This window comes from Leucopleurus acutus (genome assembly GCF_964270905.1).
Source record: "Leucopleurus acutus genome assembly, chromosome: 6".
Taxonomy (NCBI): Eukaryota; Metazoa; Chordata; class Mammalia; order Artiodactyla; family Delphinidae; genus Leucopleurus; species Leucopleurus acutus.
This window is the reverse complement of record NC_139149.1, coordinates 113,977,025-113,989,374: the sequence shown is the minus strand read 5'-3', so window position 1 is coordinate 113,989,374 and position 12,350 is coordinate 113,977,025. Positions and strand designations below refer to the sequence as shown.

At 53.0% G+C, this 12,350-nt stretch overlaps 1 protein-coding gene and 1 pseudogene across 6 annotated transcripts in view; one reads left to right on the top strand and one right to left on the bottom strand.

The window, feature by feature from the left end:
- Nucleotides 1-12,350, bottom strand: part of AGAP1 (ArfGAP with GTPase domain, ankyrin repeat and PH domain 1) — a 558,850-nt gene that overhangs the window by 405,311 nt on the left and 141,189 nt on the right. The gene's annotated exons all lie outside the window — the stretch shown is intronic.
- LOC309963405 (large ribosomal subunit protein eL21-like) lies at nucleotides 6,309-6,887 on the top strand (annotated as a pseudogene). Its single transcript has one exon. The product of its transcript is annotated as a large ribosomal subunit protein eL21-like (transcript).

Sequence of the window (12,350 nt, the reverse complement as noted above, 5' to 3'; positions counted from 1 at the left end):
CTCAGTTTTCACACCTGTCAAGTGGGGATGGAAAAGAAATACAAAAACAAAAACCCAGTACCTAAACGCTGAGCATTCTTGTGAGGACTGAATTAGCTGAGACTATGTGCAGGCATTCTGTGTTAAGTGCTAAATATTTACCATTAGTATTTTTTTTAATCAACAGGTGGTTTTTGTTTTTAAATATTTATTTATTTATTTTGGCTGCACTGGGTCTTAGTTGCAGCATGCAGGATCTTTTAGATGCGGCATGTGGGATCTAGTTCCCCAACCAGGGATTGAAGCTGGGCCCCCTGCATTGGGAGCGCAGAGTCTTGGCCGCTGGACCACCAGGGAAGTCCCTTTACCACTAATATTTAGTGTTGATGTTTCTCCCATCATTTTCCCACCAGCTACATCTTGGCACTGCAGATACTGGTTCTTCATATTATCTGATGCAGCACTATATTCACACGTACTTGATCAACACATTAGTTCTTCATGATGTCCTGAACATAGATCTCTCTGTTTAAAAGCTTCAGAAGGAAAATGTGGTAAAGACAACGTCCACTCATCAAACTGGATGCTTTTACACAGCCTCCTCTAGGCCTGGAAATGCCAAAGACTGAGAGGCCGTTTCTAAGAAAAGTGCTCGAGGCCAGGCCAGGTGTGACTCTGGGATTAGACAGCTGTTCGCAAGTGCTGATTTCCCCTCTTTAATCTCTTAACAAGTAATTATGGGGCAACTGTTGTGTTTGCGGCACTGAAAAGGACACGAAGATGAACCGTGAGGCCTCTTACAAAGGAGGTTACAACCTAGGAGATCTGGATTTTACCTCCGAGTGAAATGAAATATTTGGAATTGATGAAATAAACCAAAAGGTGGTTGAGTTTATTTTTAAAAAGATGCTTTGTGGCACAGAGGATTTTTAGGGCAGTGAAAATACCCTGTATGATATCATAATGATGGGTACGTGTCATTACACATTTGTCCAAACCTATAGAATGTGCAGCACTAAAAGTGAACCCTAATGCACACGATGGACTTCAGCTGAGGATGACGTGGCAGTGTAGGTTCATCAGGTGTAACAAATGTGCCACTCTGGCGGGGTATGTTGATGGTCCAGGATGCTCTGCATGTACTGGGGGGTGGGGCGGGGGGGAGGGTGTGGGAATTCTCTGTACCTTCTTTTCAATATTGCTATGAACCAAAAACTAAAAAACAAGGATTATTTTTTTTAAGTACTTTAAAACACACTTGACCACCCTCGGTGGCTCTACCTGGACACAAAATTGCCACTGTCACAGGCTCACAAGCTCCATCCACCTGCTCTTGGCACTAAAGGATTCAGGAATGTGTCTCTCACATGTCCTCACTGCAAAGATGGGGACCCCAGGACAGATCAGTCTTACATTTTGAGTTTCAATAAAAAGCCCCCTTTGATAAGACACACAGATCACCAACTTCTAGAGCTAGAGCCAGGCAGGAATCATCATCTATCAGAATGAGGTTTCTAGAACCCACAGGTTAGGGGAGTGTAAAGGCTAAGAGAGGGTGTGTGCTTTCCCCAAGGCTACACACCTCATGGCTGATAGCTAAACCTGGGGTCACACCGCCTGTGCCCATTTCCATGCTTCAACGTCATTTCTTTTGTCAGCGTTCTGCTTTGTGGACATCAGAGAGAGAAACAAATGTGTGACTATTACTGCATTTGACACTAATTGAACACAAATGATATCTCAACATCTCAGCAAGTTTTCACTTATTCATTTTTCCTTTTGTTCATTTATTCATCAAATATATATATTGAGCATCTACTGTGGCACTCCGCAGCGAGAAGGCAGAGTCTCTCTGTCCTCCAAGAAGTCACAAACCTGTGAAAGACGCTGCAGTTCTCAAGGCCAAGTGACGTAACACACGAAGACAGACAGGAGGATGAAAGGGTGGTACAGGGCAGGGCCCAGCATGGTCTGATGGACGAGCACCCAAAGAGACAGTAAAAGCCTCCAATTTTACAGCTGTCGAGACTTAAAGGTCCACCAGGGTCTATAAGCAGAGAAACTGAAATTCAGCAATGCAGAGAGACTAGGATCTCTGTTAGGACCAGAATCCAAGGCCCTAACTTAGCCTGGCATCCATTCTCACTAGTATTTGAGACCATGGCAACTTCCAAACATTGAGATGAATTTTAATATGAAATCAGCTGCCCCATAAGATATAAAATACATCTTGTTATCGTGGGCATTCACAGAGCCCAAGGAGGGGAAACAGCATTTCTTTTTTTTTTTTTTTTTTTTTTTTTTTTGCAGTACGGGGCCTCTCACTGTTGTGGCCTCTCCCGTTGCGGAGCACAGCACAGGTTCAGCGGCCATGGCTCACGGGCCCAGCCGCTCCGAGGCATGTGGGATCTTCCCGGACCAGGGCACGAACCCGTGTCCCCTGCATCGGGAGGCGGACTCTCAACCACTGCGCCACCAGAGAAGCCCAAAACAGCATTTCTTCAGAACTCAAATACTGAACTGTGAGGGTCCTTCCAATCACTCCGCGGCTGTCTGGAATCCAGCCCGGGTTTTGCACTTTGCCGCCCGAAGATGCAGGCTGCAGAGTAGAAGATTCCATTCTATCCACCTTAGATAACTTGGAATCTTCGATGACACTGAACGAGGAGACCTCTTTCTGCTACAGCCGGTGTTGTTCACTATCTTCCAGTGCTTTCTGCCTCACAAGTAGCACCCATTTTCCATACCCATCGTAACGATTCCATGTGAGGCCTGATCGCCTGCACTGAAAAACCTGGGAGAATGGCCTCTCCCTACTGCCCTGGATACATGGGCTCTTCCGATGCAAAGAAGACAGAGAGAGGCTCGGCCAGAACCTGCCCCTCCAAAATAGAAATCCTTTCTCACAGCCAGACCTGCCTTTGAAAAATAAAAAATAATCATACTATATGTGTTCAGGTGGGTAGGACTGCTTTATCTTCCTGTTGCTTTTGAAAGCAGCCCTGCTAGACCATTACCTCTTGAATTTTTCCATGCCATGGAGTATATCTGTATCACCATTTTGGCTTTAAAAAAAAAAAAAGAACAGAAGACTGTAGTGGATCTCACTGCCACATCAAAACCGCGCAGCCGGCAGGCAAGCAGGCAAAGCCTTGGCACTGCAGAGATGCCAATGTCAGAAAGGGAAGGACCACATGGGGGGTCCAGGAGAGGGGCCCGGCCCTACGCCCCCACTCATCACCTCGGCAGCTGGCTTCCCTCCCCCAGCCCCAAGTTTATGAGGTCCTTTGGCCACCCTCCCACGACTTCCCTGTCCCGGGCCACTTCTAGCTGCCCGTAAATTAAACATCCTGCGTGAAAATACTACTTTGCAAGCTTTCCTAGAGCTGATCAGCCTTGTTTAAAGGAAACCCCTGGTAGTCAGCAGAGCCATCTGTTCCACAAGCTGACTTTCCAAGCAGCAGAACGTGCCAGCCAGTCATCACAGTTACAGGATCCTGGCAGAACCACATCTGTGGGCAACAGAAACCTGCAACCCGCTGGCCGTGCCCCGGCCTCTGCACGCCCGCCCCAGGAGCCATCAAAGGATCCCTCCTCCTGTCACGGGACACGGGACAGCCTCTTTTCTGGCATCAGGTTGACCGACAGATACAAATAGGAAGCAAAGGAAGATATGTATGTTTTCCTAACAATTTCATGTTTTACCTTTTGGCAGAAGACTCGAGTCAGACCCTTGCAGGAGGAAGGGTTTCTGATCTAAGATCTACTGTGATGCTCAGCTTCTGCAATCACCCTGCCTGGGCTGAACTCATTAGGGGCCCCATTTTCCCTCATTTTATAAACTGCAGGTTCAAGTGGAACTCAAGTGAGAGGCCCTTGAGTCACAGAAGGACAAGGCACGTGCTCAGTCCCTGGGGCGAGGGCATTCAGCAGAAGAAAGACCACAGGGCGCCTCTGAGCACCTACGTCTTAGCGGCATTCTTCCTCAAGGACCGACAGCAACGCGGTCACTGCCAGCCGAACGACGGGGCCGTGGGATGTGTACGGAAGCACAGACATCACAAGGCAGTGCCTGTGCTCCACACACTTCAGTTTTAACAGGAAGCCCCAAGGTGCGGCCTCAACAGGCAAGACAGCCACACTCCAGGCGTGAGAGTGAGGAAACCGGGTCAGCAGCTACTGATCACAACTGAACTTGGTGTGACCTTAGAAGAAAGGGTTTTCTCAATCCACTGCCCGTCCGAAGGCATCCTCAGATCTGAGAATCAGGCAGTTTTGTCCCCACGAAAGCCAGACAGCTGGGTGCCCCTACAGGCGGGCCGGGGCAGAGGAGGGGCCGGAGACCCACGCACCCACCCTCAGCAGTAGCTCAGGTCCAGCTCAGAATCCTGCCAGCAAAGGTTTCTCTGGGGGGCCCTCCTGCGGATTCCAGGTGACAGGTGATCGCTACCAGATGCCGGCGGTCGGCACCACACCTGTGCGGGGCAGCAGCGTGGGCGCTCACACTTGACTTGCAGACGATTTCATGTCGAAGGTGAATCAGGAACAAACACCCTGACAGTCGGTGGACCTCTGACAGCGGGGGTTGACAAGTGTCACAAATAACCACCAACCAGAAGAAAGTGTTACATGTGATAAGAAGAAGGTGGGGAAGAGGAAGGCAGAAGATTATTATTTCTACCTGAGACACTCAAAAAAAAAAGGTTTCCGAAAGGGAAGCGGTATCTGGCCTTCATCCAGAGCAGGGTGTGTCCACCGCAGTGCTCTGGGCTTTCTGGGCTGGGCCATTCTTGGTGGGGCACCTTCTGGGCATCGTAGGGTGTTCAGTTAGCAGCATCGCTGGCCTCTGCCCCCTAGATGCTAGTAGCACCCCTCCCCAGTTCGGCAGATATTGGCAAATGTCTCCTGAAGGCAAAATGCCTCGGGCGGGTCCAAAGGCACAGGCGAGACACACCCACGTGAAAAGGGGACTAGGGGTTCCCGTCTTCTCAGCTTTTCATTTTACCATTTTAATAATTCAGCCAGTCCTGCCTGCCTCTGGTTGTAGTAATGGAAAGCTCCAGACACTCTCTCTAAAAAAAAGAGAAGCAATGATTTCCTGTAGTCCTTCCCCAGATCCGAAGGACAGCATGAGTTACAGAGGAGGCCACGACTGGTCCTCACTCTGTGACAGACACGTCATCAGTTACAATTAGTTAAAATGAATAAGTATCATGGATGTGATTAAAACGCTGGAAAGGAAAAAACTGAAGTTCTGCCCCTACCTTAATTATTTAAAATCCAAAGCAATGTTGTATTATTTGTAATCAGAAAATGTCCGAAGCAAGATGCTTGGAGGCTTGGACGTAGGACTGCCTTCCAGCACTGCCCAGGTGTGGACAGAGCACCTGAGGGCACGTGGGATCTCAGCTCCCGCCACGAGCCCCTGCAGGGACTTGTGCGCAGGCATGACGGGCCACAGACCAAGGGCTGGAGGTACTTTGTCACACGGTCCGCTCCTGCCCTAGCTCAGGGTGATATCACTCCATCCTTTGCAAATGGGAACCACTGTTTAAATTACAGAAAGCTAGAGCTGGAAGAGATTTTAATTTGATCCATTTCACAGATACAGCAGCGGACTCCACGGGAAGCCACCTGCCCGAGGCCAAAGGGGAAGAGCAGAGGAGAGGGCCGTCCACACAGCTGGAACAGGAGCCCCTAGGAAACCTCAGAGCCACTTCAGCAGTGCAGTGAGGAGCAGTCCTGATTTCAAAAGGATGCTCCCCGTCAGTTACGAATAGATTCTCACTCCCAAATACAGGAATGTGTCAGAAACATCTTCCTGGGCCTCCTTGCTAAGTGTCAGGCAAAAGTGACTTAAGATGCTGATAGAATGGAAGCCAAGCCTCCTCCCTGTCACTTTATGGAAACAAATACCAACACCCCATGGAGTGACAACCAGAGCAGCTCCCACCTACGGTCACCCTTGCGATGCAGCCGGGGCTCCCCGCAAGGACGCTCCCCTTTTCCGGCCTCCAGCTCTCTGTGGCAGTTCAGCTGATGAGTCAGAAGGATTTAGTCAAGGGCAACACACAACTTTGCACCTGTCCCCTGAACAGCTGCAAAGAGGCTCTGGAATTTGTGTGGAGAAAACCCAAGGAACTCCTACAGATTACCTAATCCTCCCAGCCTTCGAGTGCATGAGGGGCCGAGGGGCTGGGCTGATCTGGTAACATTTTCCTCTGCAGGATCCACCAGAAGGGATTCCCCTAACGATAAAATCTGCCCGAAATTAAAACCCAGGGAAGAGCCTTTCGGCCGGAACTGCCATCTTCCAGTAATTCGCCAAAATGAGCAACACAAAGGGAAAGAGGAGGGGCACCGGCTACATGTTCTCTAGGCCTTTTAGAAAACATGGAGTTGTTCCTTTGGCCACATACATGCGAATCTACAATAAAGGTGATAATGCAGATATCACGGGAATGGGCACTGTTCAAAAAGGAATGCCCCACAAATGTTACCGCGGCAAAACTGGGAGAGTCTGCAATGTTACCCAGCATGCTGTTGGCATCACTGTAAACAAACAAGTTAAGGGCAAGATTCTTGCCAAGAGAATTCATGTGCATATCGAGCATATTAAGCACTCTAAGAGCCGAGACAGCTTCCTGAAACGGGTGAAGGAAATGATGAGAAAAAGAAGGAAGCCAAAGAGAAAGGGACTTGGGTTCAGCTGAAGCTCCAGCCTGCTCCACCGAGAAGCACACTTCGTGAGAACCAACGGAAAGGAGCCCGAACTGCTGGAGCCCATTCCCTATGAATTCATGGCATGATGGGTGTAAAGAAAATAAAAGACCTGGACTGTAAAAAAACAAAAAACAAAAAAACACAGGGAAGAGTCTGATACGGACCCTCCTAACAGCCTGTGGAGTAAAAACAAAACACCAGGAGCTGTCGAAGAGCAGCCACCTAAGTGTGTGTGACGACAGCCGGACGTTTTCCAGGCTGGTCTTTAGATCCACGACCCCCAAGATGCGTAAAATCCAGAACTTCTGTGGAACTGACAATCGAGTACACAAATAATGCCGTGGGAATCATTATCTGCACTGTTAACAGAGCTCACCATCAGGAAGAGCCTGTTGGAACACGAGTTATCACTACTGCATCCTGTGTGGGATCTGACTGCAGAGATATCTGGAAATCTTTCATCTGTGCCCCGGGGACTTGAAGGTTTGATATATCTTTCTCTAAGGGCTGAAAACAGCATGTGAAGATGCCTGTTCGAAGCCCAAGTCCCCCCTCTGCCCCAAATCCGCAGTGGGAGACATGTGACCAGCCTCCTGCCTTCGTTAGCCAATGTGTCACCAGCTCCGTGGTCCCCAGGCTCGGAGGATAAACGCTCCACGGCGGCTGACGGCAGCAGCCAGCCCCTTGGTAGTTACAGTTTGCATTAGAGCTCTGGGGACAGGAGACAAGTGGGTCGCCGGGATGAGTTCTGACGCAATAAGATGGAATAGAACATCTATGTCTTCTCCTCATCTGCTTGCCACACACTGGTCATCAGCAGCCAGTGCGCGAGGAGCAGGGGCGAGGGGTGAGGGGTTCCTGGAGCAGGAAGGTGGGAGGACAGGGGGGCGCAGGGGGATGGCAAGGCTGGGTCTCTAGCCCAGACAACTAGGGCAGCTCTGAGCTTCTTCACCTAGTTACGGTGGTGTCCTACGCTTGCCTCCTTTCAAAAATCACCACCAACCCCAGGCATGAAAAAGGATGGACCGAGGGGGAAATGATAAATAAAGCGGCCACGGCCAAACAACCCACAGGACCCAAAACCTTTACTGACTCTCCCCTCCAGCGTCATCGCTGTTCCCCCAGGAGCGCTGCTAACACTTCTGTGATCTGCCTGGCAATGAACCAGCACAAGACTTTCCAAATTTGGAAAAGGAGGTGCGTGACGCCTAACCTGCCAGCTCTGGGCAGCACTGTGGGCGGATCTAGGGCAGCCTGAAAAGCCTCTGAACTACAAAGTCATATAACCACCTAAGACATGACCAGTTGGCTCCGCAACAAGTGATGGCGGAGCTGGGGCTCAGGTGCCATCCCTGGGTCCCTCTTCTCCTGTCACTCTGTCACAGCCACGCCACCCCAAGGGGGGCGGCCGGGAGAACCAGGGCACACACACCTGCCTCCTCAGCCCCAGTGGCCTTGTCCTTCACTGGCTTCCAGAGGCTCCTCCCACGGCCACACCCAGAGGTAGCGCTGTCCTACCATCCTCGTCTCCAACAGCTGTTCCTCTGCCCACAGCCCTCCATGCCAGCCAGCCTCTCCTTCCAGAACTGCACCAAAGCGGTTATTTTAATGGATCCTCTCCTTCCCAATCCTTCAGATCCTTCTGTATCCGGCAAAGGCCGAGACCTCTCATTGTCTACACCAGCCACGACCCTCCCAGCCCCTGGTGCCTCGGAGAACCCTGCTCCTGCGCTCCCCACAAAGGTGCGTCCATCCAAGCTCCACCCCACTGGACCGACGCTGCTCACAAGGTGTCCACGGCCCAGCAGCACGTGGCGCCCACCCGACCCTCTGCATCTCCAGGAGGCTCTCGTGCAAGCTCAAGCGTGGAGGCACCGGGCCCACTGCAGATGCTCGCACAGCAGGAAGGGCTAGATGCCAGCATCCTGCAGCCCTGGGCTCCCACCCACCCTCCCCATTCCAACTTTCCGGGCCGACCGCCTTCCCTGAGAACGCCAGGGCACCAGGCCCTCTTACGAAGACTTCGGGCCAGCGTTCAGAGCGGCCTCACTCTTGACCCTCACAACCACACCCACGTCTCCCGCTCAGAGTTGGCAAACGGACCCTGTACCATCCATCACAATCGTGTCCTCTCCTTCGGCCAGGCCAGCCCATGAAAATGCTCAATTATCTCCCATTTAATAAGAAACAGGAACAAGAGCCTCTCCTCCATCTGCGTGCCCTTGGCCTCTGCCAACGTCCTCCCAACTCTCCTTCCTCCTCCATTTCCCCATCCTCTTCATCCTCCCCCGGATTCCCAGAGCAGGCGGGCCTGGCTGCCCCACGCCCCGGCTTAGCCCACTCTCGGGCAACCATCCTTTCTGCTGTGATCAGACTTTTAGGGCACAGTTCCGCTCAGACCCCCAGAGACTCGTGTCACCTGCAGAGGAAAATGCCCACTCCTGCACTGGTGCCCCAGGCCCCAGACAGCCCCCACTCGCCCCTGCAGTATACAGTCACCGGGGTGCCAGACTCCAAGGCCAGAATGATGCAAACCCCGTGTGACTTCGGGAAAGTGACCTAGAGTCTCTGCACCCAGTCTCACTTATGCAGTAAGGTGATATAATCACAGGGCAGATGTGACGACCAAATGTGATGAAACCACAGGGCAGATGTGACAGCCAAATGTGATGATGTCTGTGAAGCACCGGCCCCAGTGCCTAGAGCAAGCGTGTGTTGTCTGCATCCCCAGAGTCTTCCCTGTAACCCATCAAACTGCTTCCTAGTCCAGACTCACCCCCCCACCCAGTCTCACCACTGCCTCCTGCTGGGGCTGCAGGGTCAGCTACCTCCTCTCATCACTGGGGCCCGGGCTCAGGTGTCTGTGTGTGGCTTCCCCGCCACACACACCTGTGCACACCCCTTCTGGGTATCGATCACCCTGCTCTGACCTGACATTCGCCATTTACGTAACCACCTCCCCCAGAAGATCAGGGTTCTTGACATGGGGCCACCAACTTCACCACTAAAACCCCAGCCCTTATCAGCGTTCTGCTTAAGAAACGCTGCCTGATGGTTCACTTGATCAACCCAGGTGGCTGATCCAAGCTGAGTCCCGGAGGGGAGCAGCAGTGCCTTGGTCGGTCGTGTTACAGATAACGGCAGACGTCCGCCCCACTCTGGGATGCCCCAGTTTATACAGCTACACCGCAGGGCCACCCAACCCCCTCAGAGTTTATCTACAAAGTCTCCAGCGGTTAGGGAAAGAAACGGCGAACAGGGTGATTCATTTCTTCCCCTGGCCACAGACGCCACAGCTGCAGCTGATCTTGGGTGGCTGCCCCCCGAGCAAAGGTGCCCCTCCCTTGGTGGAAAACAGGCAAACGTGATGGGGGGGGTGAGTTCCCAGAGCCTGACTGCCTGCGGGGAGTCCCCCCCGCACCACCAGCAGAAGCTGCATTTTAGGGAGGGAAGTGCTGGTCAGAGGGCAGACAGTCTGGAGCCTGGAGAAGGCCTTCCTTGGAGGGATCCCCTGGTAGGGCGCCTCCTTCCCCGCCCACCCCTCGGGCCTGGGCCACACCTACTATGCAAAAGGAGGCGGGAGGGGATTCACCCAGGGGTCCCCAGCCATCTCGGGATGGGGGTAGTCAGCGGGGATTCCGCATACAGGGGCTCCCCGCCCAGCACTGGGCGTTTCCTGAGATAGAAGGAAATGCAGGCTACTGAGCCAGGTGCTTAGAACACCCTCGAAGAAATACAACGCCTGAAGTAACTTAGAACTCTTTAAAGGGAGGCCACTAATGGGACCTCCCCCGGAGTTAATGCAAGGATCCAAAGGCTCTGGGCACCGGGCACTTCAGAAGTTCTCAAAATAATGGTTTTCGGACTTCCCTGGTGGCTCAGTGGTTAAGAATCCACCTGCCGATACAGGGGACACGGGTTTGTGCCCCGGTCCAGGAAGATCCCACATGCCGCAGAGCGGCGGGGCCCGTGAGCCATGGCCGCTGAGCCTGCACGTCGGGAGCCTGTGCTCCGCAACGGGAGAGGCCGCAGCAGTGAGAGGCCCACGCGCCGAAAAAAGAAAAAAATAATAATGGTTTTCCTCACTTTTCAGACGGCACATTCAGGAAGCCGTCAGGAGCTGTGGAGGACCCACAGCGATGGCCACTCTGCAAATACCACATCGCTGCGCCCAAGCCGTCCGAGAATCTCCAGAGGAGCGACAGCTGTCACTGGACATCTCTGGGTGCAAAAAACGGTGACCTAGGCAGCAGAATGTTCATGCAAAAGACCTTTTTCCCAGGAAGACTGCTCTATGGAATTACAAGTTCACACCCAAGGAAATTCAATACTTGAGACGGCCATCCACAAAAACCACCGGCACACACCACTCCCCTGGAACTTGCCAGCGTTCACAGGCTGTCATCAAGCGAAGGGATGAACCTGGGCCTGCAGCCTGCTCACGCCACCTCCCCCAGGCTGTCGTGCAGGGGCCTGGCCCACTTCCTGCGGCCAGGCCAGGGGCGGGTCTCACTCGTGGCCAAGAATGAAGGGCCGCAGTGTGGCCATTCTTTGTAAGCCACACATGCAACACGCTTTCAGTTTACCCACTCCCTTCCAGACAAGATGTAAAAAGGTATTTTACATCGATCGAAGATCCCCAGTTCCAAAGCCTACTGTGTGCGGCTCCGTCCTCCCAGAGGCTTAACCTTTGAGGCTTCGAAGACACCAGGCCACCAGCAGGGCAGGCAGGCCCACCCCCAAGCCAGCCCTTCTAGCACTTCCACCCAGACCCCCAAGGGGCCCGCTCCCCACCCGCCTGCAGCCCAGGCCTCCCCTCAGGGGGCCCGCAGGCTCAGCCAGAGCAGCCCTGGGCTCCTCTTGCCGAAGTGGCCATGGCCAAGGCCAAGGCTGGAGGAGGGCAGGCCACGGCCAGGCTCAGCCAGAGGCCCTTCACAGACGCTTTGACACAGTTCATCCATTTTATTCCCCCAATGCCCCGATGAGGTGGGCACTGCTATTATCCCTAATTTTACAGACTTGGAAAGTAACTCCCAGAGGGGTTGAAAAGGTGCCCTGGATCTCATTCCCGGTGTGCCCTGCCCCGACACCCTCCCCAAAGCACCGACTGCACCCAAGGGGTGAGGCCGAGCCCACAGAGGAAGGCTGGACTGGAAGTCAGGGTGGGGAGACAGGGTGAGAGTGCTTTGTGGAAGAGAGTCAGGGAACTTCATTTTGCTGTTGCAGGTGGTGCTGGGTAAAGAGGCAACAGACTTCGGAAGCAGGTAGGCAGAGGAAGTGACACACACACACACACACACACACACACACACACACACACACACACACACACACACACACACACACACACACACACACACACGCCCCTCACCCGGCTCCATGCGATGGGAAACTGAGAGTTCAAGGCAGCCTGGGGTAAAACAGGCTCCCATTTCACTTGAACCTCTAGGGACAAGGTACCAGTCCAGGGGTCAAGATTATCCCCAAATCCCTCCCTCAGGGCTGAGCAAAGCCCTGGGCTCCCTCCCCTTCCCCGTACAGGCTTTGAGAGGGCTTCCACCTCCAGCCAGATTCCAGGGCAACCCTCCCAGGAAAACCTAATGGCCCCAAATCACCAACCCACTGCCCAGTCCACCTGCTGAGCCCGC